This window comes from Myodes glareolus, chromosome 18 (genome assembly GCF_982192425.1).
Source record: "Myodes glareolus chromosome 18, mMyoGla1.1, whole genome shotgun sequence".
Taxonomy (NCBI): Eukaryota; Metazoa; Chordata; class Mammalia; order Rodentia; family Cricetidae; genus Myodes; species Myodes glareolus.
In genome coordinates, this window is record NC_142043.1 from 14,838,486 (window position 1) to 14,865,898 (window position 27,413).

The 27,413-nt window shown below is 44.8% G+C and overlaps 1 protein-coding gene and 1 non-coding gene across 2 annotated transcripts in view; one reads left to right on the plus strand and one right to left on the minus strand.

Annotated features, from left to right (window-relative positions):
- Adgrf5 (adhesion G protein-coupled receptor F5) overlaps positions 1–16,782 on the minus strand; it is a 97,572-nt gene extending 80,790 nt beyond the window's left edge. Inside the window, exon 1 of the mRNA XM_048442725.3 lies at positions 16,522–16,782. The gene's annotated coding sequence lies outside the window, so the exon portion shown is untranslated. The remainder of the gene's footprint in view (positions 1–16,521) is intronic.
- Positions 16,783–19,034: 2,252 nt separating this feature from the next.
- LOC125405940 (small nucleolar RNA SNORD22) lies at positions 19,035–19,161 on the plus strand. Its single transcript, XR_007233734.1, has one exon. It is a non-coding gene; the product is annotated as a small nucleolar RNA SNORD22 (small nucleolar RNA).
- Positions 19,162–27,413: the final 8,252 nt, after the last annotated feature.

Consider the following 27,413-nt stretch of genomic DNA (forward strand, 5'->3'; position numbering starts at 1 on the left):
ACCACCTCAGGCTAGAATAAACTTTTAAAAAGGCACAGCTACACTAACTAGAAGCTTAGATACATTGCTGAATTGCTGGACTCTGCTGTAAGCAATTCTTCAGAACTTAGTATAACAAAGTCTTTATTTGTTTTTAGCATCCTCAAGAAGTGATACCATGTGCTGATCACCTTTTTCAGAGGTTGGTTCCCCTTTTATTCTAATTTTAAATACTCTGTAGCCTCCCTTCCAGGCTCCAGTGTCAGCAAGCCTCTGTAAGGATCTCTTCACAGGAGCAGAGGACTGCTTTAAAGGTCACCCAGTCGTCCTAATTAGTGTCCTTCTTGAATCCTTTCAGGACTCGTGTACAAAGGTGGGTGGAGGACAGACTTGTTAATGCCAAGTAGGAATGGAGAGAGAGCTCACAGAACAGGAAGACCACATGAATCTAAAGACTCACCAGGGTCTACCCTCTTCAGAAGAAACTAATCCTACCTCTTCCTTTCCCCAGCCCCCTCCCCACCCCACTTCCCCCTGACGGGCTCCATCTGGAAACATCTTCCTAACTAAGAGGAAGGAAAGCATCAAAATTCTCAGTTCCAAGCCCCCTGGGTCACTTTTTTAAAAAGTGTGGTCTGCAGCGCCTGGAGACAAGCAGGCTTCGACTCCACCTGACCCCGAAGGGAAGGAAGCAGGAAGTCTTGCTGGGGAACAGGGGTGAAGCAGCCCAGAACAGGCTGTTTCTTACCTCCTGACCTGGTCTCTAATCAAGAGTGTGGAATGACAGCCCCAGAGCCAAAGGCAGCGCCTCTGGCAACATTTGGCAACACCTCTCTCACAGTCAGAGGAGGGATTTTGTGTGAAAAACAGATCACTCAGTGGAAGCTGCAGTTGGCTGTGCAAGACCTACATAAGACCAAGCCAGGAAGCATTCTAGTGTAGAGGGGAGAGGGGGGCTCACAGCTCCCCTCGCCCCCCACTCCTGTTGCCCCCTCCCCGTCCCAGTCAGTTGATGGCTTCTGAGGAAGGGAGAGAGTCTTTGAGGGTGTTGTCCCTGGAGGTTAAATCACGCTCCAGTACATGGCTCCACCCATGAGTATAAAGGCAGCACAAATCGAACTCAAAAGCAATGAAAAAATGATTCAAGGTTGGGATGGGTGGGAGTGTGGTGAGGGTAAGATATGGGAGGAGTTAGGGAGGAGGGAATGGGGTTGCATATAACCAAAATGCATTGTATATATATGAATTTCTCAAAATATTAATAAAATATCTTATTAAAATTTTATTAATAAACATGCTTATTAATAAAATGTTAATTTTATTAATGAAAATTTTGTGTTTATAAAAAAATGAAGGAACAGCTCCAGTGGTTGCTACTGCCCTTGTTTACCATGCCTGTCACAGCATCAGGCTCCTGTAGACCCTCAGATCCTGAGGATGGATCATACACATCCTCATTTTATAGATGAGAAATCTCAGTCTCTGCAGCTAAGTGGTAGGGGTGGAACCCTGAGCGTCCTCCTATCCAAGCAGGTGGGGGTCAGCTATGCATAAATTTTCTGATGTGTCTCACACCAACAGATAATCAGAACACCAACATCTGGGTACACATTCAGGTTCACTGATGCTTTCTTGGATGGGGACCTTGTTCAAAGTTAGCAAAGTGCAGACGCTCTCGCAATATGATTAGATAGGAAAACAAAAATCTGAGAGACTCAGTACAGGCACTGGGCCATCTAGATGACAGTCCCTCTCTCATTTCTTCCTTCTACGTCTGCCTGTAGTACTAACCCCAACCAAGACCTGAACATGAGACACTGGTCCAGAACCCAAGGAGAAGCGGTAGCTATAGCAACAGAAGAGTACTATTTAGTCTCAGCTTCCCCTCCAGGTCCTTCTTTGTCTTTTTGTGTCCTGTTGAGTGCCCTATTCTACACCACCATGTCTTCAAGAAAGCATTGCTACAGAGCAGGGATGAAGCAACTCTCAGGGAAGGCTACCCTGCTCCCTGCTGACCCTGGGAAGTATAAGGAAGCATCCCAGAGAGAGATATTGCAGAATTTACTTCCCTTCTCTCTGGCCAGGCTTTAGTTCAGTAAACGATTCCCCTCAGCTTCTGATCCAGAGAAAGCCATTTGCCCATAGCCATATAGATCTTGCCAAGTTCTTAGGACATTCCTCACCCTCCCACCTCCTTGCCACTTTTTGCCCAAGAAGAAGCAACCACGTGGGCAGTTTTTCCATGATTCAGAGTTAGCTGCCTCTTCCACTAATTTGTCAGAGTGGCATTCATTTTCCCTCATAAGATCTGACTGAAAGAGCAATTCAGACAAGTAAAAAGACAATCTCTGTAATTTGTTGAGCAAGGACTGTGTGAAGGCCACAGTGGAGTGTGAGTGTGTGTGTGCATCTGAGTGTTGGTGGAGGCACGAGCCGCTCTTTCTTCCCCTTCGTGAAACCCACCTCCTGCTCCTTACTCCTCCATCCCGGCTCAGGCCTCTTTGTGTTTTACAAACCAGGTTCTCCTCTATCCAAGGCTGACCTTAAGCTGCTTGTGTAGCCAAGGATGGCCTTGACTTTCTGATCCTCCCATTTCTAGCCCCCAAAGACTGGGATTTCAGGCATGTGTTTCCATGACTGGTGTCACTAGAATTGTCTTAGCTACTTTAAGCAGTTTCACTCACTGAAGTGTTGCTTTCAATGTGTGTCTGGGAGCCTTGCAGCACAGGGCCCTCTAGGACTGACTGCTCTATTTCCAACGTAATAGTATAAGCATCTTGAGGACCAGAAAGCATCAGACTCCCTACGAAGAGTCGCTTTGAGGAAACACAATTTTCCGTTGAATTTGTGTGTTTGGGAAACCTGGACACCCTTAAACCTAGAAAGCCCATAAAATCAGTTTAAAACACTGACCATGTAAATTGTCTGTTAGCCAGACGACAGCATTCTGGTGGCTTTGAAAGTGGCATCCCCTTGTGCATTTTGGTCAGAGGACAACTTTTAGGGTTTGGGTCTCTACTTCTACCATGCCAACTGAGCCATCTTGACAACCCCAACACTCCTCTTTAAATCTTAAGTATAAAAGATTTCAGTTGTTCTTCTGTGGCATCTGCGCTCCTGACCTGCAGCTGAGAGATTTAGGAGGGCTTCAGCACCCCTCTACCTCAACCCCTGTAAACAAAGGGAAAGGGAGGTAAAGGAACACACAGATTCCTCCCCATCCATTCTTCCAATCCTTTCTTGTCAGTGATCTTGGTTTCCTAGCTCTTCCTGCCTTATCTACCCAGGAGGAAATAACAGTCCTCAGGACAGATTCTGTCTTTGCTAGCAGACCGCACTCAGAGACAGGACACAGACCTCCTGTTTTCTCCTCCATGGTCCAGGCCACAAAGACTCAGTTTCTAACTCTTCTGGATTAGTATGGAAAGTTGCTTAAACGCTGCAGTGTGAAGGTCCTCCAAAGGAACAGATTGCTTGATTCAAGTGTTTGTTCTGGGCAACAACTGACTTCCTGCTTTGCAAACAGAGGTTTCAAAGGACCAATTCTTAAAATTCCTAAGAACCCTAGAAGTCACCATATTTTGACCCCTTACACACCAAAATGAACCAGAATATCAGAAATATCTGGATTTGGGTTTTATTTAATTACAGAAATGTTTAAAAATAAAAAAGGCATTTACCACAAAGAAGAGATTTAATGGCCGTCCTTTGAGGACAGTTCTAACTAATGTGACCTCAGGGTGATCCATACGATTTTGTGAGGTTCCTGTCTTCACATACGGGAGACAGACCTGGACCCACACAACAGTGGTTCTAGCATGTGGGTGTCACATGGTGGATTTCATCAGGTAGTGCTGCAAAATCCTGGGGCCCACCCCAGACTTTACAACCTAAAACCAGCAGCGGGGCTTGGCAACTAGCCTTCTACCAAGCTCCGCGGCGGTTCCAGGGCACATGGGAATTTAATGGTTATGGAGAGACAGAGGATTGCCTTATTCTGTAGTTTCTCACTCTTGAGAAGATGCTGATGTTGCTTGGCTCCGAGCCTTGAGTGAGGCGACCAGGGCCTTGAGAGAAACTCTTGCAGACAGAGGTGCTCTTGGGTCACTCCACAGAGTATCTCTCCTTTTTCCCCCAACATGTATGCATGCACCCCAACACTTACACAATTACCCACACCGGCACACAAGCATGAGCGTGCGCGCGCGCGCGCACACACACACACACACACACACACACACACACACACACACACACACACTTAATTCCAGCTATTACCTTTAGTAATTAGAACTTCTGTTTTCATATCCAGCTTTGTCTCCTATGCTTTGCCAATCCTACCCAGTTTTATCGAGACACAGTTGACAAGAGTTAACCATCTATCACATACAAAATGATGACTTCATACATGAATGCCTCCTTCCTTTCCTCTTACCCAAGAGCCCTGAAGCTAATGCCTTCCCCTGGCCTGAAGATGGCCTGTGTCTCTGTTGCATTGACTTGCCCTGTCCTTCAGGGGCCGGTTCAAGGTTACTGTCGGAATCCTCTCCAGCTGTGAGCACACCCTGACTTCCTTCTGTCAGAACACTAACTGAGCTGCTTTGCAAAAGATCTATTTTTAGGCTCTCTGCCTTCCTGAGGCATTCCTACCCTGTTGGTGTTTGCCTACTTTTCAGGCCCAGCACCTTGTAGTACGCGGTCCAGAGAAGTGGATGCTATTCATGTTTGTGAATGATCCTTGAGGTGGCATATTATTAGAATCCTAGAAAAGGCAAGAACTTGGCCTGTGGTGCCATGCTGCTGGATTAAAAGCCTCAGTTATACCACTTATTAACTAAGGAGGCCACGCAAGTTATTTAACCTCTCCAGTCCTCAGTTTTCTCACCTGTGAAATGGAGATATTAAATGGCATTATGCCCAGGAAGTGCTGAGAGCTAAGCCTGGTAAGTGTTAAGGCCTCCTTGCTAGCAAGGAAAGTTCCAGAAAGACCTAAGATGCTTAGATACCTACACATGTGCAGTTGGATTCACACTCTTTAGTCCTTCCTCTCCCTCCCTTCTCTCCCCAAACAGTCTCAGTTCTTTCTAGGTCACTAATATTTTTCCTCCTTTCTTCTCTTTCTCTGGTACAAATGGTGCCTTGCAATCCCACAGCTAAGACCCCCACATACATAGCCACCATAAATTCCTAGCATGTATCGCCATGAATGAGCAAATATATCCAGTTACAGATGCTCAAGCTTGATGGGTTAGCTTTTGAGGCTAAAATGGAACCAAACAATATCAATCAGCTAGAAATATTAGCCAAATCCTTAATAAAGGCTGTGTGTGTGTCAATTTTGAAGGCTAATCTATCACAATAAATAAGTAAATGTATCATCAAAATTATCATGTATGAAAGCATTTACTTAATGTGTACTTCAAATAAAACAATTCTCTGGTTTAAAAACTTTTAAGTCAGCTATCTGATTTAAACACACAAAGGGCTGAATTGCTGCTAAACTGAGGACAAGGTACAGACAACACGTGGACTTTTACAGATGCTCTTTCCAAGTGACTGAGTGTCTGGTTGCAATCTCTGTTCACAGGCAGGTTATCTAAGTAGATTAGGTTGATTTTATTGTATTTTCTAATTATGCATATGTGCATGTGTGTCTTTATGTGGCTATGTACACAGAAGTACAGGCTCCTGATAAAGCCAGAACAGGGTATCAGACCTCAGAAACTGGAGTTGCAGCGTGTGGGGGTCTCCAGATGTGCATGATACGGGAACTCAACTTGGGTCCTCTGCAAGAGGATCAAGTGCTCTCAACTGCTGAGCCATCTCTCTAGCCCCCTATATTCTTAGCTTGTTTTTGAGACAGGCTTACTGACTAGCCCAGGATAGTCTCTAACTTCTATGTAGGGCAGGTTGGACTCCTCCTATTTCAATGCCTACCCATCCACCCCAAGTGCTCAGATTGCAAACTAAAGCCCCACCCACCCCAACTACCCAGATTACAAACTAAATCCCCACCCACCCCAACTTCTCAGATTACAAACTAAATCCCCACCCACCCCAACTTCTCAGATTACAAACTAAAGCCCCACCCACCCCAAGTGCTCAGATTGCAAACTGAAGCCCCACCACCCCAACTGCTCAGATTACAAACTAAAGCCCCACCCACCCCAAGTGCTCAGATTGCAAACTGAAGCCCCACTCACCCCAACTTCTCAGATTACAAACTAAAGCCCCACCCACCCCAACTGCTCAGATTGCAAACTAAAGCCCCACCCACCCCAACTGCTCAGATTACAAATTAAAGCCCCACCCACCCCAACTGCTCAGATTACAAATTAAAGCCCCACCCACCCCACTGCTCAGATTACCAATTAAAGCTACCACTTCGGATTCTAGGCAGACATTTACTATTTTTTTAAATCCTACCCTTTTCTGAGTAAGGGCATTCATATCAGGGAGTAACATTTATTTGCTGGCCAAACAGAATTGAATATTTTCTTCTTTCTCTTTCTTTTCAGTCTTTAATTTCCCCTCCCATATTAACAATCAAATGTAGGGCTTTTTACAAGTTAAGCATGTATTCTACCACCAAGTTATAACCATAGCCTAGACTATTGTCTTAATGCTTTAAGACAGAACCCATGCACAGGTTACAGGTTTCCTAAGATTACAGACTTTCCTGCTGGTGGAGGTGTTACTAGTGATTCCTGTCTCTGTTTGGGAACAAATCTCATCATAAGAGTGTACTGAGCGCTTTTGATAAAACTGTTTATGTACTTTGTCATTTAGCTTTCATAATATTGCATGTATTAGTTAGCTATTTCTACTTCAGATGAAAAGACTGATAAAAACGAAACAACTTTTCAAGGCTTACGACAAAACTAAAAACCATACAGACTGTAAAATCAAACCTATTGAAAAAGCTCAGGCAGAATCTGAGCCCAAATCCAGTTCTTGCCGCTACATTCTATTGTGTTCCAAGACACCAAAGTGCTGAGATGCAAGCAAACAGAAGGGTAAATGCAATATTACAAAAGATGGAACAGAAGAAGGTAGGGTTTCCAAACGGTGCCGCCAACCAGAGCTACACATTCAGCAGGAGGAATGTTTTAGGAAAGATGAGCCTAGAGTTCAAGCTTCATTCCATGTTAAAATATCTAGGGCAGTGGAGGGGGGATTAAGGCAAGAAAGAAATTTGTTTCCGTTTACAATTATAGGTTACAGTCTATAACCTGTCACATCATACCTACAGTCGAGAACAGACAGGAATAAATGCGTGTGTGTTTGCTTGAGTAGCTGCCTGGGCTCAGTTTGATTCCTCCACTCCTCTACGGTCCCAGCTCCTTGCCTAGGGAATGGGGCTGCCTATGGCAGGCTGAGTCTTCCCACAGCAGTTACCCACAACAGTTTGCACAGACATGCTCACAAGGTCAACCTAATGTAGACAATCCCTTATCCAGCCTCTCTCCCCAGGTGATGATAGATTATGTCAAGTTTACAAGCTAAACATCACACTCACCCCAAAGAGCGTGTGAAGGGGCCCCTTATGCCGCCACTGTAAACTGTCTGCTAAACCAACACTGGGGGGAATTTTCTTACACACGAGTGATGTGTGTCAGACTTTGGGGGTACCATAAAAGATGCTACTCGGAAAATGTACAACTGGCAGTATGTTTTCCTTTCTTGCCTCCCACCCCTACATGCCTATATACAGGGTCTGGCTTCAGGGGCCCAGAGGACCCGGGAATCTGCTTTCTGCCCACCACCCTACCCACATCTTATCATACTTGTATTTACCTTGCTTGGCATCTCTGGTCCTGTGTCATTTACAGTTCTCCTGCACTGCTGTATTGAAAAAAATGGAAAATATGGGCTGGGAGCTAGCTCAGCTGGAGCTACATGTAGTAATATACAATATTACTACACGAGAGTCAGGACCCAAGTTCAGATCCCTGAGCCCAGGCAAAAGTCTGGGCGCTGCCGTGTAGCTGTAATCCCAGTGCTGATTACAGAGAGAGGACAGAGACAGTTGACTAGACAGTCAAGGCGAATTACAGGAGCTCCGGGTTCAGTGACAGACCTTGTCTTCAAAGGTGAGGTGGAGAGAGATGGGGGAAGACAATATTGAGCTCTGGATTCCACATGCATGCACACACATGCGCCTGCACACACGCATGCACCTATGCACACACGAGCACGCACATAATACTGTAAAGGGATTAGGTTTATTAAGAACAGACAACAGTGCAATACGTCCTGCTGACAGCCCACAGCTGGGAGAGCGTGCGTCCTCTCGGGCTGTTCTCCATTCCTTCGACTCCTAGGAGAAAGGAGGTCGGACAGCTGCTGGGCTGACACAATGCGCACACTCTATCTCCACAGTCGCCATGGTTCCCCCTCAGACATCCTCTGCAAACCACTCTCTGGGCTTTGAGAGGAGAGTAAACAAGTGGCAGAATTCACTCTCAAACACTCCTGGGATGAAAATTAAAACAGTAAGATAGCCACGCTGTCAGTCACTTTGACCGTGTAGAAAATGGAGACTCGGAGGGAAATGACCAGAACTGTGATTTTAATTAGGGCTAGGGACAGGGGACTGTTTCAAGCCTTCCTCCTGAGGGCAAAGTGTGCTTGCACACATGTGTGCAGAAGTCGGGGAGGGCATGTGGGCACTCACTGTCCTGGTACTTAGAGAATTCCAGACAGTGTTTCTAGAGAACACAGGAGTCTCAGACAAGACGATAGCTCAAGGCCTTCTTCTAATCCTTCCTGCTCTTAGTCCAGACAATTGTCTGATGTCTTTGTACCCTCACCATGCATGAAAGTGTGTGCCTGCACATGTGTGTATCATATGCTCTAGAATTTTCTAGAACTTTTGCATCTCCTTTGTGCTTAACAGTACTGCAGAAGTATGTTCAATAAATCATTGTTATCATATAAAAACGTCTTTCAACTTGTCATGCCTCTGCTTTAGTCAATAAGTACACTATAAGGTGGGGAACTCGACTCTTATTTGAGAAAGAACTGACACTGAATTAGTGCATATACATGTGTATGCACACACAAGCACCCAGAATTGCATGCTCATGAACAGGGATGTTGCAAGAGCACACATGCAGTTCAAATGCATAAATCTTTTACTCTCCAGTGTGTGTGTGTGTGTGTGTGTGTGTGTGTGTGTGTGTGTGTGTGTTTCAGCTATAAGGAGCCATGAGGCACCAGCAAGAGAGGGTTAAGTGGGGATCTCTAGTAAGGCCTCCACTTGTTCTTTGAGGAACAACAAAGACAGGAAGCATGGCCTCTATGGAAGGAAATTCCCAGGCCTCACATGGACCTTTGCAACCTGCCCTGTGAACCCCTGAGGGGTGTCTGATAATAAACACTCAGCCAACAAAACAACCCAGAAAGGCATTTTTACCAGCGTTCTTGTATTCTCACTGTGGGGCTGGCAAACGTTTTTCTGCATCTGGGGACCTGGATGGCCACCTGCTGACAAGGCCCAGGGATGGTGGCTTCCACTGACCTGCTCTTTCTACACGCAGGTCACCTTTGCTTCCTGAGGCTTTGACTGTGTTGGGGTTGGGGCTGGGCCTTGAGCTCTTGGAATCATCATCACAGATGGGCACAGGGCAGGGCAGGTGTGGAATGCGGCATGGAGACGTGAGACCCACCTTTTCCTCCCATGAGGCCCTCAGACACAAGCCAGGGCACTGAGCCCTGAAACAATGCTGCACAGACCTCCCTCGAAATGTGCAGGGTGATTAAAATACAACGGGCAGTCAAGTAAAATGAGTTCTTGTTTTGATTTCGGAGTTTGAGTGTGTGGCTGCGTGCACGCGCACACGTACTTCAGTGAGCGTGCATGCGGTAGGCAGAGGGCAAGTTTGCCCGACATTCCTCAAAGGCTGTCACCTTGTTTTTTGATACAGAGTCTTTTATTTGCCTGGAGTTCACCAAGTAGGCTAGGCTGGATGATCAGCAGAGCATCAAAGACCTGTCTGCCTTTGCCTTCCCAGTCCTCGGAGCAGACAGGCTCCACCGTGCCTGTCTTCTTACAGGCGCTTCATGGACTGAACTGGTGTTCTCACGTTGCAAGGCAAGCACATCACTTACTGAAGCTCTCAGCACAGCCAGGTTTTAGGAGATTTTGAGAAAAGATCACTCCATGTAGCTCAGGGTATCCTATAACTAACTCTCTCTCTGTAGCCCGGGCTGACTTTGAACTTGGAGAGCTACTCCTGCCTCAGTCTCCCTAGCACTAATATTAGAAGTGTGTGCCCCATACCAAGCTTAAGTGGCATTCTGGGCTTCTTTTGCCTACAGTAGTGAAAAACAGTATTGGAAACTGGTTGTTAAATACTTTCATAGGAATGACTTATAAGGAACTTTTAGCAAAGTAGAACCATACTGTAGAACCTTAAGTGAAAGTCTAGTTAAGGTCTGATAGCTTGTAATATAGTAGCTTATTTATCTCCAAACTAATAAAATATGAGGCCTTTTATATTTATCTTGAAGATGAACAAATCCAAGCCTACAATAATTACAAAATTTTGGTTGATTCAAGGACCTGTGTTTGCATTAGCCAGTACCTGTGCATGCATATTGGGGTTGTGTGTGTGTTCTTATGGCTTTCTTTCTACAGTAATATGCTTAAAAGCCCCCTTGTTATAAAATTTAAGCTGTCTCCTCAAATGCCACACCGTATCCAAACTCCATCAGAATCCAGCATCTAGCACTGGTGAGGGGTACATCCTTTGCCAGAAATAGAAAGCAGACCTTTATTGCTGAATTGTCGTCACTGCCGTCTGAGATATTTTTAGACGAAGTAATCAAACCTATCAACTCATTTGCATTTGCCCAGAGTGGAGGGCGACCTCCGTCTTGACCCCCTGCACTCAGGATCACACTGACTGAAGGGGATGACAGCCTCCATGTTTCCCTCTAGGTGGGGTTAAGATCCCCACTCAAGCCTCCTTCTGCCCTTTGTACTGCAACAATGGACGGAAGCACAGCCTTGTTGGAGGAAATTCCCAGGGCCGCGTTGTGGATGTTAGACAGTTGCTTTGCTATGCTGCATAGCCAAAGTGCATCTATAAATAAACATATCACTCTGCAAAGGTTCTATATTGTGGCTCTGCACTGCTGATTATATTTCAAAGGGAATTTTTATTGCATAGCTATCTTTAAGAAAGCCAAGCTTGGAAACGTGCAGAATAAACTATGTTGCACCTCTGTTTCATATTTCTGCATGACAAACTGCTGCCTTCGTTGGCGCTCTTTTCTGTAGAAGGGACGGTTGCTGTCCTTTTTCCTACCCCTGGGATCTCAGTGTGAGACTTTAGGAAGCAAAGGCGTGCTGGAATACAGCCCAGCATCCTCAGAAGGATGTGAGGGTCCTAAATAGACTGCAAGCAGAGCCATTTCTCCTGAGTCTATGGAGAATTGAGTATTAGCCAGAAGTTTAGAAAGCCTGAACCCACTTAAGCTGATTCTCACATCTCTAGGAAACTCCAAGTTGTCAGTTCGCAGAGGCTATGGTCAATGCAGTCATCTTTATAAGAAGAAAGGGTGGGTAGAAAGCTGGAGAACTTGACGTTAGAGAAGGCAGCTCACCCCAGCTAGCTTTCTTCTCTCCCCAGAGGTCAGACACTAGACTCATGGCATCAGAAAAGCATGGAACAATTTAGCCTCAATATGTCTCAGTCAGATCTCTGAGTAGCTAAAAAGTCTTAGCTAACGTGTACATCCACTAAGGACTCCTGTTTCACAGCTGGAAAACGAGTTTGTGACAGTTGCCTGATTCTATGTTGATTGGAAATGTCACCAAACTCGGCAGTTTCCTACCAAATTAAGTGTTTGTAATGCAAGGGCCAAGACCAAGCCACAGTCAAGTTCCCGAGTGACCCGAGTGGTCTCATTTCTTTTTTTTGTGTCTTTTTCCTGGAAGTCCGACTAGTCTATTGTTGCAAAGGTCCTATTTTTAAATTATTGCAGTCAAAAAATACGGCTAGCAAGTGAGAAGTCAGGTCACGTCACTCCAGGCTAGTGATTTTTTTTTTTTTATCTGGTGGCTTGGATTAGGGCACTGACATCATGAGATTCTCAAGAGCGGGAAGGGACCTTCAATGTCATCACGCAAACCCCACCCAGCCAGGCCTCCCTTTGGGAACACCCTGGTCGCTGGTCTCCTGGGGTGCTGGAACACTGCCCAGTACAGGGTGTTCCCCACCCCCGCAGGACAACTCACCCATTTTTAGACAATTCTGATGTGTGGGTAAATCCTTCCACAGACTGAGTTGAAATCCTTTACCCTATAATTTCTATTCCATAATCTGGCAGCTTTCTCCTTTTTCATACCAGAGGCCTTTGAGTAACTGAAGGCAACCTTTACATTTTACACGGTACAGCTCTTCTTTCAAACACCTGTGTGTCCTTCAGTTATTTCTTCTACGGGTGATCCTATCCTCACTCTCACCATCTTAGCTTCTTTTAAGCACTCTTTAAGTCGGTGTGACTGGGTGTACACACTCACACACTCACATATGCCAGAGGTCGGCTTCGGGGTGCCCTTCTGTTGTTCTCTGCCTTACTTTTTGAGACGGTCTCCTCACCGAACCTGGAGCTCATTGATTAGGTGAGATTAGGGAGCAGAAAGCTCGGGAGAGTCACTTGTCTCTGTGCCTCCCCTTCCCTGCAGAACTAAGATTACAGATGTGCACTGCCACATCTGGCTATGCGAACTCAGGCTCGCAAGTCTTCCAGGCAAGCACTTTAGCCACTGAGCCCTCTTCCCAGCTCTGCTGGTATAGTTCAGCCAAGTAGCTTGTCACATACATTAGCTGATTCATCTTCTCTTCACCTTGTGTGTTAGTATCAATTTTCAGAAACAGAGTTAAATTTTAGCAAGGTACAACTACTTAGTTAAGAAAGGAAGTAACAACAAGGGATTTAAAACTGGCTTTACCTCTTTCCCCCCCCCCCCCCCACAGGTAAAAGGCTGCAATTAAAAGAAAGAAATGTTCAGCTGGGTGAGGTGCTGCTCAGCTGGGGTCCCAGCGCTCAGAGAGAGGCAGGAAGACCAAGAGTTCAAGGCTCTTCCCTCCTGCTCTTTTTATTAAGACAGAGCCCAGCCTGGGCAGCACACAGCTTAGAAAGGGTGGTAGTGGAGGAGGAGAAGGAAGAAAGAAAACAAAGGGGGACAAAAGGGAGGGAGAGAGAGAGAGAGAGAGAGAGAGAGAGAGAGAGAGAGAGAGAGAGAGATTGTATTATATAAATCAAGCTTTCATGCATAATCGATGTACAGTCGTTCATTAGAACCCTCCCATGTAGGATAACACCCTTTTTATGACTAAAGCTATTGCCTGTTATTTATAGAGAAGAGCACAAATTTGAGTAGTTGGGAAATGAGCTGAAGGGCTATTGTACAAAGGTGTAGTTAGTTAGGGGCAAAGCGGTGTGAGCAACAAGAAGCAAGAAAGAGTTCTGGATATCTGGGTGGTGGTGGCGCACACCTTTAATCCCAGCACTCAGGAGGCAGAGGCAGGCAGACCTCTGTGAGTTCGAGGCCAGCCTGGTCTACAAGAGCTAGTTTCAGGACAGGCTCCAAAAGCTACAGAGAAACCCTGTCTCGAAAAACAAAACAAAACAAACAAACAAAAAACAAACAAAAAAAGAGAGTTCTAGACGTCCAGGAGGTTTTTATTAGGAAATGTCAATGGTAGAGAGAATCAAGAAAAAGAGGCTTAAAAGTCAGAGAAAGAAGTCACTCGAGAAGGCCAGAGTGGCTTGGGTCACCCTAAGTCTAGTGGTTGAGTCTATGTGCACATCGAAAGTGTTGTTTTTCCTGCAAACTTCCATGGAGCTGCTGCTATGCCTTAGGAAAGGGTGGCAAAGAGCAATGTGAACACCTATGGCTGGGGTTAAAGGCAGAGCGAGAAGAACTCCCTTAGGGTCTCTTTGAAACTTGGCCTTGGAAAACCACAGCTCACTTCCCTTCAGATTATTGTGAGAGGTGAGGGGTACCTCAGTTAGTAGTGACCTTGCTCAGCATGCATGGTTCCCAGGTTCCATCTCCGGTACAGTCTAAACTGGGTGTGATAAGTGCAGACATGAGAACCCAAGACTTGAAGGTGAAAGCAGGGGCATCAGAAGTTCAAGATCATTTCTGGTCACATAGTTCAAGACTAGCCCAGGATCCATAAGACCCTCTCTGAAAACAATTATCATGAACCAATCTGAGAACAGAGGCACCCCAACCTCTGTACAACAGGACACCAACGCTTCCCTGTTCACCACTGCACAAAACCAAGGCTTACAGAAAGGTTGTAGACCCAAAGTCACCAGGCAAGACAGCAACAGGTGCAGGAGTTTTGGCCAGAGACCCCAGAACACAATGGGAGTCTTTCTGCTCTATGGCATCTTAAAGCCCTTACTTGCGTACGTTAAGTTAACATTTGTGATCTACCAGATATCTTTGTTCTCTCAATTTCTTTTCTTTCTTTTCTTTAGAGGCCAGGGGGGAGAGAAGGAGGGAGAATGCTGAAAGGTCCCCTGTTCAGGGTCACATCGCTTCATTTGCCACCGTGTTCCTATTGCACCACCAGCCGCCCGAGAGCGGAAGGTGTTCCGTACACAGGGCTGAGAGAGTAAATCTTTGAGTTAGTGTGGTAAAGCATGGAGAGAAGGGATTAGGAAGTGCCTGACCAGAGATGTTAGCTATCCAGGGAGGTGTAGAGAATTAAAAAAAAATGCATGGCACACAGTATATCCTCAAAATACTTGGTGGATAATTGAGTCCGGCAAAGTCTCAGATCAAAGGAGTACGGGAAGATGCTACAGACACTTCCAGCCTTCTAAGATTCTAACTATACATCTCATTCTGACCATTAATTGAAATTATTACAGTAGCTCACACGTTCATTTGTTCCTCCATCCATTCACTCAGGAGCTCAGATAATACTGATTGATCCAAGTGATATGCCAGATGTTGTGTTGAGTGTTATGGATTCAAAAATAAAGCACCAGAGTCTAGTCAAGGATGAGAAAACCCATAGCAACTGTACTTTGTACGCCATAAAAGCTGCAGACACAGGGTGCTGAGTTGGGGCTGGACTGAATGTGGGCGGCATGAGAGTAAAACAAGGCTGTAGTGGGTAATCGGGGGGACACCGAAGAGAGGTATCCAGGCAGAGACAAAAGCACACCCAGTCATAGGTGGGCAGCAGAGGGATCATATGACAAGGGAAGTGGCACTCGGCACACTTGGGAAGTCAGGAGGTGAGAGGGGAGGCTGGCAGGGTGTTATGGAGCAGCCCTTGAGAGAGTCATCTGCCCTCCCTGCAGGCAGGCAGGACCTGGCAAGATTTAGTACACGTCACTCACCCAGGAGTCTGAATGAACCATAGACTCAGTCTAGTGAAGAGATGGGGGTCTTGATTTCTAAGGAGCCCTTAAGTGATGCCTGATACAAACGGTCCCTGTGACCCTTAGGCAGCAGAGCTGTAGGCAGTGGGGTGTATATATTAGACACAGTTCAGCAGGAGAACCACAAAGACACAATTACGTTTGCCAAGAACTCTGTCGCAGGATACAGGGGATGGGTGAAGAAAGGCAATGCCAAAGCTAAGTATGCAGTGGCAAAACAAACAAATGAGGTGTCTTAACCAAGCAAGAGAGGGGAAAGAGTTGAGCCCATTGGTTTATAGTCTTTGGAGTCAGGGCAAATATCTCTCCTCTAGGAAAGGCTGCTGCTGAAGGGGATGTGAAACAATGAAGCATGAGCTCACCCCACCCAAATCAGAACTCCGTGAACGGAATCTGCCATGCCCTCCCTGGGACTCGGCTGCATCGTCGTGAACCTCACTCACACCCAGCCGAGGCGGCCAGGTAAAGGACAAGAGTCATGCCTGCAGAGGATTTCTACACCACACAGGTAAAGCCAAGTTTTGTGGCTCTCAAAGGACATGTGTCTCAGGAAATCCCAGAAAGAGCAAGAAAGTTGTGGAAGACAACACAGATGTCCGCTAAATCCCTGAACAACATGTCTATTTACAAAAATAAAAATAAGATTAAAAGCACGGTTATATCAGCAAAAACCACCCATACTGTTGCTAGCATCTTCTCCATCCACCTTGCTATATTCTTAACTTGAAAGCTCATTAAAACAATTGTGGTAAAGGGCTGCACAGCGGGGAAAAGGCAAGTCAGAGCACAGATATGTCCCCTTCATCACACAGAAGCCAAAACACACCACCCGCAATGAGATACTCCTCCAAAGAAAACAAGGGTCACGCTTTGTGTCTCATGTTCTTTGCTGGATCACTATTCTCCAGCCAAAGGCACACGAACTCAAAACAACCATCCAGAATACCCTCTGGCCGCCACTATTTACCCACACAATCTTTAACCCAGCAAATCTCCTTAGGGCACACAAGTTGAGTACAGGCAGCCACGGCAGAGTGCTGGGTCAACAGGCACCCGTTCGTCTGCTTTAGAGTAGCTAGCCTCCCATCCAAGGAGACAAAAACCCGCACAAGCACCTACCTTCCTCTTCAGCAGTGGGAAACCTCTTCACATCTACTCCGATATGGAAGCTCTGCCCCCAGACCTCTGAGTGGAGGTGTAACTTAAGGGCGGTCCATTCATTCAGGTAACCTGAGGAGGGCTGAGTTTCTCCAGATCAGTCTTCAGATACTCCCAGGCTTCCAGAACTCAGGGCAGAGGTGAACTGTGAGCTGTCCCTCAGTGCAGGAAGAAACTGGGAGGCACCGTGTGGCTAGAGGTGGAGGCGGAGGCTGGGGAAGGGAAGTAATCTGGGGACTGTAATAAACGAGAAATTCTCTCCACATCATTTCCTGTATTCCGTGCCTCTTGCCTCTCTCAGGCTCCCCAGAGGAAATCAGAAATTTTAAACTTGTCCTTTGGCTACTGAGAGAGGAGAGAATAAACATGCTAAGAACCATGAAAACAAGGAGAAGCAGACAACAGGCAGGGAGCTCACAGGTCAGCCGCTTTTATCTTTAGCCTAATCCTTTCTACCTCAAGTTTCTCCAAGTGTTTAACATTGCAAAAGTCAAGAGTGCCTTCGTCCTCTTTCATGCAGCTTCTGGCCGTGGTCCAGACGTTGTGTGGCAGAGCAGCCAGTGGGAAGCAAGTCAGCATGGGCTCAGGAAGAGGGTCTCCCTGCCCTCTGGAGAGACAAACACTGCTCCGCTTATGGAAAGGCTCATGATGGTCTTTATTAATCATGAAAAAAAATCTCCTAGTAATTCCCAAGCCATTCCTGCACCAGGGCTTGAAGAATTACTGGCGATCTACTACCCATAAACTGCTGTAAGTAGGACCCTCGCTACAGGAAGTGTGAAGCTCACTGTAAGCTAAGAAGGAAAGGCATTCATTCAAAGGTGTAAAAAATCAAAATGGTGACAATAAAGGACTCAGTCAAGGACAGGAATGGAAGCCTCTGTGAGCACAGGGCTCAATAAAACTGCATCGGGTAAGTCACCAGGCTGGTCCCAGCCAAAGGAAGATGCTGGGAATGCTAAATGAGTTGACTTCAAGAGGCTTAGACTCCCCTATTTTTGCTTTGTGGGGTGATGCATAATAGAAGCAGCTGCATGGAGGGAAACTCTGAACTGGGGGTGTGGAAAGATACATGTATTCAGATCTTTCTTTGGGCCGCCAGTTCATAAATAACAGCATGGAGACTTCTTATTTATCATGAAAGTCCGGGTATAGCTTAGGCTGGGTCCTAACTAACTCTTATGATTTATTTTAATCTATATTCTATCATGTGGAGTTTATCTCTCTTCTATCTTGCCCCTCCTGTTTCCTCTCCATGTTTGGCTGGTAAAGCCATCTTTCTTTTTTTCCAGAGTTCTCTCTGTCCCCCGAAGTCCTGCCTAACTTCTTCCTGCCTAGCTACTGGGCATCCGGCTCTTTATTAAACCAATCACAGTGACACATCTTCACAAGTGTACAAATACCCACAACAGACACAGACTACAAAGTGTCACTTAAAATCACCAGGTGACTCCTTCCCAATATCTTGGCTTCTTCTCCCTTTCTTCTTCTAGCTATGAGAGAAATTGCCCTCAAATACACGCTCCATGATATGTTTCCCATGATTAAAATCTTGTACTACATTAAGCAGAAAAGCCCAACACTCCACCATGACATGGAGCAACATCTCCTGCTTTACCTCAAGGCTTCCTTCTGTGTGCCTCCTTCTTCCTCCCTCCTTCCCTCCCTCTCTTCACTGATGAGTTACTCCATGCAGAATACAAACTCCTTGCTCCATGTCCTTTGACTTTCACAGTCCCCAGAGCAGGTTCTCTAACAACCCAATTCCTGGCATTGTTCCCTACAAACTATGATCATTGCCCTCACAACTCCCAAAGCCAGGAAACCTCCCCGCACCCCGTTCCCCACTGCTGCTATCTCTGTCGTTTTCTGAGGTATGGATCATATCCCCGGGACCCACAACTCAGAAATATTTTATTCCTATAAGTTGAGCGCTATTGGGAAGAATATTTATAAATTACCATCACAGAGGATCTTCAGAAGGAAGAGAAAATGTAAGCCTCAGAAGAAAACACACTTTTCTTTTTAGGGCTTTACAGTTTAAACTCTGGCAGATGGAGTGCAGTTTCTTCACGGGAAACATTACTGGTGTTTCATGTTTACTAAAATGCCAGAGTGTGTCATTTCCTTGCAGACTATGTTATGAGTAGGTGATGGCCAGTATTCAGAAAATGATTCTTGGAAAGTTAGATATGCTGGGGCTGGAAAGATGACTCAGTAGTTAAGAGCACGGCCTGCTTTTTCAGAAGACACTAGTTCAATTCCAAGCACCCACATGTTGGTTCACAATGGTTTGTAACTATAGCCCCAAGGAGTTTGACACCCTCTTCTTACCTCTGTGGAGAGACCAGGCATACACATGATGCACAAACATACATGTAGGCAAAATACCCAAGCAAATATAAATAAATAAATAAATAAATAAATAAATAAATAGATAGATAGATAGATAGATGTTTAAAGTTAGCTGTGCCTCTCAGTAACGAGACACTCACATGTCTTACCTTCAACCTTCAACCCCGTTCAACTGACAAGGTGAGCACATTTGAGCTGACTTGGGGAGAAGAGGAAAATATGTTCCAGAAGGAAATGTCTTGGGATTATCCCAATTTTCATCTAAAGGAAAAGGAAGAATCAGCATTTCTTGAAACAGAAGCTCAGCCATTTTTTCCCCCAGGTCTGAGGAAGAAGCAAGATAGGGTTCAAGCTCTGAGGCCTCCAGAGGGGACTTTTCAGATCTTTTCTTGTAACTTAGCCTTCAAAAAAGAAAAGGTTATAGAGCCAGAGGGATGAATCTGGCAATTAAGAATACTCGCTGTTCTCCCTGAGTACCTGAGCTTGGCACCCACATGAAGTGGCTCACAACCACCTTGTAACTCTAGTTCCACGCTCTTTGGCCTCCTCAGGTCCCTGCACACTTGCGGCTCACGTGTACATAAACAAAAGTAAATACAAATCTTTAAAATGTTTAAAATGTTAAAAACATCTTAAAGATTCCTCTTAAAGATGCTCACAAGGAATGGGACTAAAGTTAGTAAGGGTGAGGGGAGGCACAGGTCATTAAAACAAAGAGAGAAGCAGGACGGAGGAAATGGCAATGGGAGACTGGGAGGGAAAGGATCGGAAAACAAAGGGAAGGAGGCAGGACGAAGATGGGGAAGGCGAGAAGAAGCGTGGGGTGAGAAAAGGTTAGAAAACATTACCAGGAGACAGGAAATCAGGGGCTGTCACACACCAGCGTTTCCTGTAGGGGCAGCATCAGGACAGGCTCTCTGCACTTCCGCTTCCGGCTTTACTCCTTCAGAGGCGGAGGGAGATCCTGGAACACACCACAGGGGCTGCCGCCTTTTTCTTAGACATAGCATCATGTGTCACTTTATGGTTTAGAACACATCCATGACAGCCACCACTGGAATTTTTAAGCATGTAAATTTGGGCTCCTTCCCTTGGCTCTCCAGAATCAAGAGGTTGCATTGTCTGTTTACAAAGGTTATTCTTAGCTGAGAAGCTCCGCTCGGGCTGCCTGATTAAAGTATAAGTAAGGCCAGCGCGTGCAACGATAGTTAGGTCATGCGCACTCGGAGTAGCCAGTTTTGTGCTTAGAACTGGAAATTTTTAAAGTTTTTGTTGGTTGTTTCAATTTGTGTGTGTGTCGGGGGAGGGGGTGCACACGCACATGTTGGGGGCCTTGCTGGAGAGGCCAGAAGAAGGGTCAGCTCTCCTGGAGCAGGGATTACAGGCTGTTGTGAGCCCTCCAATGTGAATGCTGGACTTACATTTGGGTCTTCTGGAAGAGAAGAAAGCATTTTGATCTGCTGAGCCATCTCTCCAGCCCCATACACATATCTGAAATCAAATACAGGCATTGGCTAAATGAGTTATTTGCATTTTTCTTAGCCACTCCTAAGTTTGGCTCCTAGACAGTGAGTATTATTATTCACATTAAAAATGGGAGCCTCAGAAAAGACAGTGGAAGACTTTAAAGGAGAAACAAAAACAGGATCATCTTGTCAGCAGGATGTTGAGCGGCCCTAGGAGACCTTTGGTGAGGAGGTATGAATCTGTAAGGGGTCTATTTTTTTATTATCTTTCACCATTTTACAATTATTCTTATAGAAACTAGTGGTACAGTAAACAATTCTCATCTTAGAAATGGAGATTTGTTTGGTTTGGTGAAGTTCGGTGTAACTGGTGTTCTCTGTACAAGCACTTATTCTGAGCATTATATTTTCGTTCATTATAGGATACTGTCCAGTTGTACATTTATTGGAAAATTCAGTTGAGCCTTTCTGGCCGTCTATGTATAAATAGACCTGTTCTTCAGATCTCCCTTGGGAAAAGTTTAATCCCTCACACCGCCCTTTATTAATTAACGAGATAGAGGCAACCTCTGTTGTGCATTTACTTCATATTAAGGTAAGCATTCTGATTTTGCTGTTTTGAAAATGATCTTTGGAAGAAGGCAAATGTTAACCTGGCTGACAGTGTGTTGTCCCAACAGTTTCCAATGGCAGGCTCTTTCCTGCGGTGTTCTGGCTGGTTTTTGATGGTCCCTGACTATCTAAACTAAAAGCAGAGAACAAACAAAGTGTGTTGACCATTAAAGTAAGATGACAGGCGGACAAGTGGCCAGATGGGAACACCTCGCTCTCACCTGCTTGGGCACAGAGAAGAACCAAAGCAACAGGTGGCATTTTGAGGTCAGTGACTGTGGGCAAGGTGGAGATCAGCAAGAGAGGGACTGGAACCTTGTAAAGGGCACAGAGCTGTGATGACAGCAGTGGAAGAAGAGAAATACCCAACATCTGCCACTCTGGCTCCACACCTCCGGGAGTTGCTCTTGTGCAGGCATGTAGAGAATTCCAGCAAGGTCTACTAGGGTAGATGGTGGCAATGCTAGCTGCAAGAAAGTGTCATAATCACCCCGGGATTATAACCCATTAGGTAAGTATCCTGAACTGCACAGGCTCTGAAATCATCATCTCCCAATGAATCCCAGGGTGTTGTGACAAGGATTGATCTCCCCATTTTATTTTATGTACATGAGTGTTATGCCTGAATGTACGACTTTACATTAAGTGGGTGCAGTGCCTTCAGAGACCAGAAGAGGACATTGGATTCCCCTGGGACAAGAGTCACTCACAAATGATTGTGAACTGCCATGTGAGCGCTGGGAATTGAACCTACATCCTCTTGCAGTCAGTGAGAGTGCTCTCTCTCTCTCTCTCTCTCTCTCTCTCTCTCTCTCTCTCTCTCTCTCTCCAGGGCTTTGCTTTGTAACCTTGGCTGCCCTGTAGATAAGACTGGCCTCAAACTCACAGAGATCCGCATGCCTCTTCCTCTCAAATGCTGGGATTAAAGGTGTGCACCATCACCTCCTGGCTCAGCTAGTGCTCTAACAGCTGAATCATCTCTCTATCCCCACAAGGAGTGATCATGAAAAGAGAGAAGAGAGAGAGCCTGGATGGGTTCAAAGATGAGTTCATATGATTTTTTCAATGCTTAGAAACGACCCCAAGGTCATAAACATTCAAGTAAACACTATCAACTGAGCCACACATCAGTGTTTGCTATTGGATTTTGCAGACTTTTAAAGAAGTTGATTCCAGTTCTTCTCAAGCCGTTACATAAAATGGAGATAAAAGGAACTCTTCCAAATTCATTCTGAGGCCAGCATCACCCCGTTACTAAAACAAGACAAGGACACAATCGCAACAAACTATATACTAATATCCCTGAGGAGCATTGATGCAAAACTTCTCAAGCAAAATACTTACAATTCAAACTAAATAATATATAAAAATGTCTTTCAGCATGGTCAAGTTGGTGTCTTTCCAGGCATGCAAGGCTGATTAAACATATGCAAACCAATAAGAGTAACAGAATGCATCAAAACAAAGAATAAAGATTACTGTCTTCTCAATAGGTATAAAATGTCATTCAATAAAATCCAGCATCAAGAGACTGAGGAGGTGGCTCAATGTATGCTGTGCAAACCTTAGGGCTTGGTTTGATTCCCAGCACCCAAGTAAAGACTTGGTTGTGGTGTCTGGTGTAAACCTGTTATCCCAGAAGTGGGAAACAGAGAAAGGTGAAACTTGAGGCCTTGCTAACCAGTCATTCACAACTCTTCATTGAGAGTGATTTCGTCTGAATAAAAAAAACCAATGGAGAAAACGAGAGCGCATGAACTTGACATGGCACTGTGGGCTCTAGATGAACATACATGGACATTCATACTTGCACATACATATTCATACATGCCCCATACACATTAGGATTAAAGTCCTGAAATAAGTATAGAAGTCCTTCAACATGGCAAAGATTATAGATGATGAGTTCAAAGCCAACACCGTAAGAAAGATGAAAAGATCAAAGCATTTCTTCCTAGATTAGTAACGACAGAGGGATTTCCACTTCTGACACCTTTATTCTACACAGTACTAGACTGTTTAGCCAGAGCCATTGGGCAAGAGAGTGAAATTAAAACCGTCCAGTTAGGAAGGAAGTCAGTTTATTCTTACAGGCAGAAGTGATGAAGGTACATGTACAATAACTTTCATCAGAACTTCCATAAAACGATTACTAATTCAGTAAAGTAAAAGAATGTAAAATCAACACACAAAACCCAATAGGTTTTCTATATACTGACAGTAAATTTACTGAGAAAGAAACCAGTAAATCGATTTCATTTACAACAAATGCAAAAATAAATAAATAAAACACTAAGAATAAATGTAACCAAGGAAAGACTTCTATAATAGAAATTATGAAGCATTGAAAAAGGAAATTGCAAACCAAAAATGAAGTACCACACATGTTTCTGGGTCAGAAGAATTAATATTTTTACAATGGCTACTGTAGGTGGAGGCTGTTTATAGGTTTCCCGTCCACCCAGATCAGAAATATCACACAGAAGCAGTATTAATTACAACACTGTTTGCCAATAGCTTATGCATATCTCTAGCTAACTTTTACATCATTAATTAACCCATTCACATTATTTTATATTTTACCATGAAACTCATGGCTTACCAGTAAGGTTCCAGCGGCTGTACAGTGTTTCCCTGGCTCTGCCTTCTTTCTCCCAGCATTCAGTTTAGTTTACCCACCTAGCTCTACTCTGCCCTGCCACAGGCCAAAGCACCTTCTTTTTTAACCAATGGTAATAAAACATATTCACAGCATACAGAGGAATCCCACATCAGTCTACATTTAAGGTCATCCACAAATTCAATGCAATGCTTTAATTCATAAATCCTAGAATTCATATGGAAGCACAAAAGACCCTGAATAACCATAGCAATCTTGACCAAAAAGAATAAAGCCATAAACATCCAGATATTGTGTTTCAAGATATACTAGAGAGCCACAGTGACCAGAATAGCGTGGTACTGGGTACAGAGGCAGAAACGCAGAACAACTGAGCAATTATAAACTTAAGAGTAAGTGTGTCAATCATTGGTCCCCTGACTCTTAACAGTGCTACCAGAGGCTTATGCTAAAGAAAGGACAGCATGTAACCAATGTTGCTGGGAAGACTGGGCATTCACACAGGGAGGTTTGAAGCTCAACCCCTATCCCTCACCCCATATAAGCATCAGTTCAAGATGGATAGAAGAATTTAATATATAGGACCTGAAACTCAGAACAGAGGAAACACTTAAAGCTGTCGGTGCAATCACTGATTTTTCTGGAAAGAACTTTAAAAGTTCAGGAAAGGAAAATAAACAAACAAACAAAAGATGGAGATTATGAGGGAGAGAGAGAGAGAGAGAGAGAGAGAGAGAGAGAGAGAGATAACGCTTTCTTTCAGCAAAGGAAACTTTGCCTGAAGAGACAACTGGAGAATGGGAAAAATGCACCTGCCATTCAAAACTCAAATAACACAAAACAAAAGCCTACTTTTAAAAAATGGGCAATTGACAGTACTCAAAAGAAGAAACACCCAACACGGTGTGTCAAGGAGATGTCAGTCAAAACTATGGCAAGGTAACATCTTACCCCAATGACAGTGACTGTTATCAAAAGGGCAAAAAACAAAAAAGGAAGGAAGGAAGGAAAGGAAAGAAAGAGAGTGGGGGAATGAGGAAGGGAAAAAGAAAGGAAGGGAGGAAGGGATGGAAGGGAGGATGGAAAAGAGACTGGTAAGGATGTAGGGAAACCAGCGCTTTTACACACTGTCAGTAGAATGTAAATTGGAACAGCTACTGTGGAAAGCAGGTGTGAGTCCTTGGAAAACTAAAAATAGATCTGGTATGTAACCCAGCTAGCTCACCTCTGGTTACAACACAGAGAAAAGCAAACCAGCAAAACAGAGATGCCTATGTGCCCATGTTTATTGTAGCGCAGATCACAATTAGGATATGGAATCAGGCTGGGTGCCCAGCAACAGAAGAATGGGGAAGAAAACTAAGGTTAGTACATACACTGATGCTTTATGCTATTACACTTAACACTGAAACCTGGACATTTGTAGTAGAATGGATGATATTTATGTTAAGTAACATAAACCCAATATAGGAAGACAAGTTCACAGGCTTTGTTTTGTTCTGTTTCTAGTGTATTGAAGCTGAGAAAAGTTCCTCTTTAAAGGTGTGGTGGTCTGAAGAAGAATGCCCCATATAGCCTCACATATGTGAATGTTTGGTCCCTAAGAGTTGGAACTGTTTCGGGAAGGATTAGGAGGTGTGGCCTTGTTGGAGGAGGTGTACACTGGGGACCAAGTCACACCATTCCCAGTCATCCCGGTTCTCTGCCACCAGTTTGTTGATAAGATGCAAGCACTCAGCTCCTGCTGCAGCTCCACGCCTGTGTGCCTGTTTCCAGGCTTCCTAGCACGATGGTGAAATATTCACCCTCTGAACCTGTAGGCAAGTCCTCAGCTAAACAGTTTCTCTTAGAAATCGCCTTGGTCATGTTTCTTCGCGGCAACAGAAAAGTGACTAAGACAAGGGGGCAGTCATGATCACTAAGAAGTGGGAAGGGAATGAAGAGGTGCGTGCAGGGCCAGCAAGGTGACACCGTGGGTAGGGACACTTGCAACCATGCCTGACAACCTGACTTCAACCCCAATACCCACATGGTAGAAGGAGAGAACCGATTTCCACAAATTTCCCTCTGGCCTCTATATGTGCATTACATGTGTGTGCAAGCACATGCACACACACACACACACACACACACACACACACACACACACCACTAACAAATAAATTACAAATATAAAAAACCAATTTAAGAATTAGGTGGGTATGATCGGTGTATATCACAGGTGTGTTCAAAATATCATATTGAAATCAGCTCATGTATAGATAAAATATGTGCCAATAACAAAAGCACGCGGTAGAATTGTCAGCTGAACCATTAGGCGGTTCAGGAGGGACAGATGGCAAAACAGAACTACCTAAGACAAGAGAAGAGGAGTTTACCACGTATGGGGAAAGAGGTCTAAGTTTGGACCAAACAACCTTGGTAAGAAGATTTGTTTCACCTGGGCAGGGGTTCTTAAAAACAGAATTACTAGGAATTGTAGCCACACAGACAACTGTTTGGAGATGTCCTACTGCCCAGTGGTCATAGCAAGCCCATCAGCAAAGGAGATCATGGTTTTTACCTAATAAACACTTTATTGACTGATGTATCTCCCTGGTCTTTTGTCTCACATTCTAGATCTTTGGCATCACAATCTATCTATTCAAATAACAAAGAGTACCAAAGATCAGTTAAGACCTTACTGGATGCCATTAGCAGGGGTTAACTTGACGAATTCTCCCTAAATACAGAGCTCATAGAAGCCTGCAGCGCTTCCTCTCCCCAGCCGCCCGTGTGATTGTACAGAACAATGGATGGGGTTCGTGACAACATTTGCGCTATATGTATATAATGTACTTGGATCACAGCCACCCCATTACCCTCATGTCTGCCACCGTCCACTCTTCCTTAGTATATCTACCTTCCTGAGCAAAGCCCTAACCCAAACCCAGATCACACATACGAGAAATATATACTTGTTTTTCTGAGTCTGGCTTATCTCACTTAACACGACCTCCAATTCTATCCATTTTCCAGCAAGTGGTACAACTTTGTTCTTGCGTATGACCAAATAGCTCTTCTTTAACATAGAACGAAAATGGCTGGTTGCAGATCTAACCACTTCTCTCATGGAATATCTGCCAGATCCCATCTTTCTCAATCCTATGGGAGAAGGGAAAATCGAATTCTTCGGTGCCAATCACCATGGAACCCGAATGAATGACTCACCACATAGCTGTGGGTCTTGGTTTCTGCAACCAAACCCCACAATCTCCCACTTTCCCAAACCCAGTTTGAGTGGAACAGATTTCTATTAAATGTCAAAGAAAGGAGAAAAGGACTGCAAGGTCACATCCCAGAAAACTTTCTAAGTGCTCACTGGTTGCCCATGTCTTAAAGTCCCAGGAGATGGTTATGGCAGTGCCCTTCTCATGCCTCTGTCCGTGTGCTGTGCCTGGGGATGGTTATGGTGGCCCTCCCCTCAAGCCTCTGTCTATGGGCTGTAATTGGGTTCCTCTTCCTTTCCCAGGCCTTCCAAACATCTTTTCTTTCTCCCTGTCTGATTCCATCTGTCACTACTGTCTAAAATGCTAAGTTCTCAAAATCCACAACAATTAAGTCTTTCTTTCCATCCACTCTTGCAAGTGTCCAGCGGGTACCAGTTTTGACCTCTATTCCAACCCAGTTAGGGCATCTTCTAAAAGAAACATATATCCAGGGTATGTTTAAAAGGTTGTGCATTTTAACTTCCTGGTGTGTGCATGTCTTGTCTACATTCTAAGCATCTTGTCCCACACAGTGGTGTGTATATTTATGAA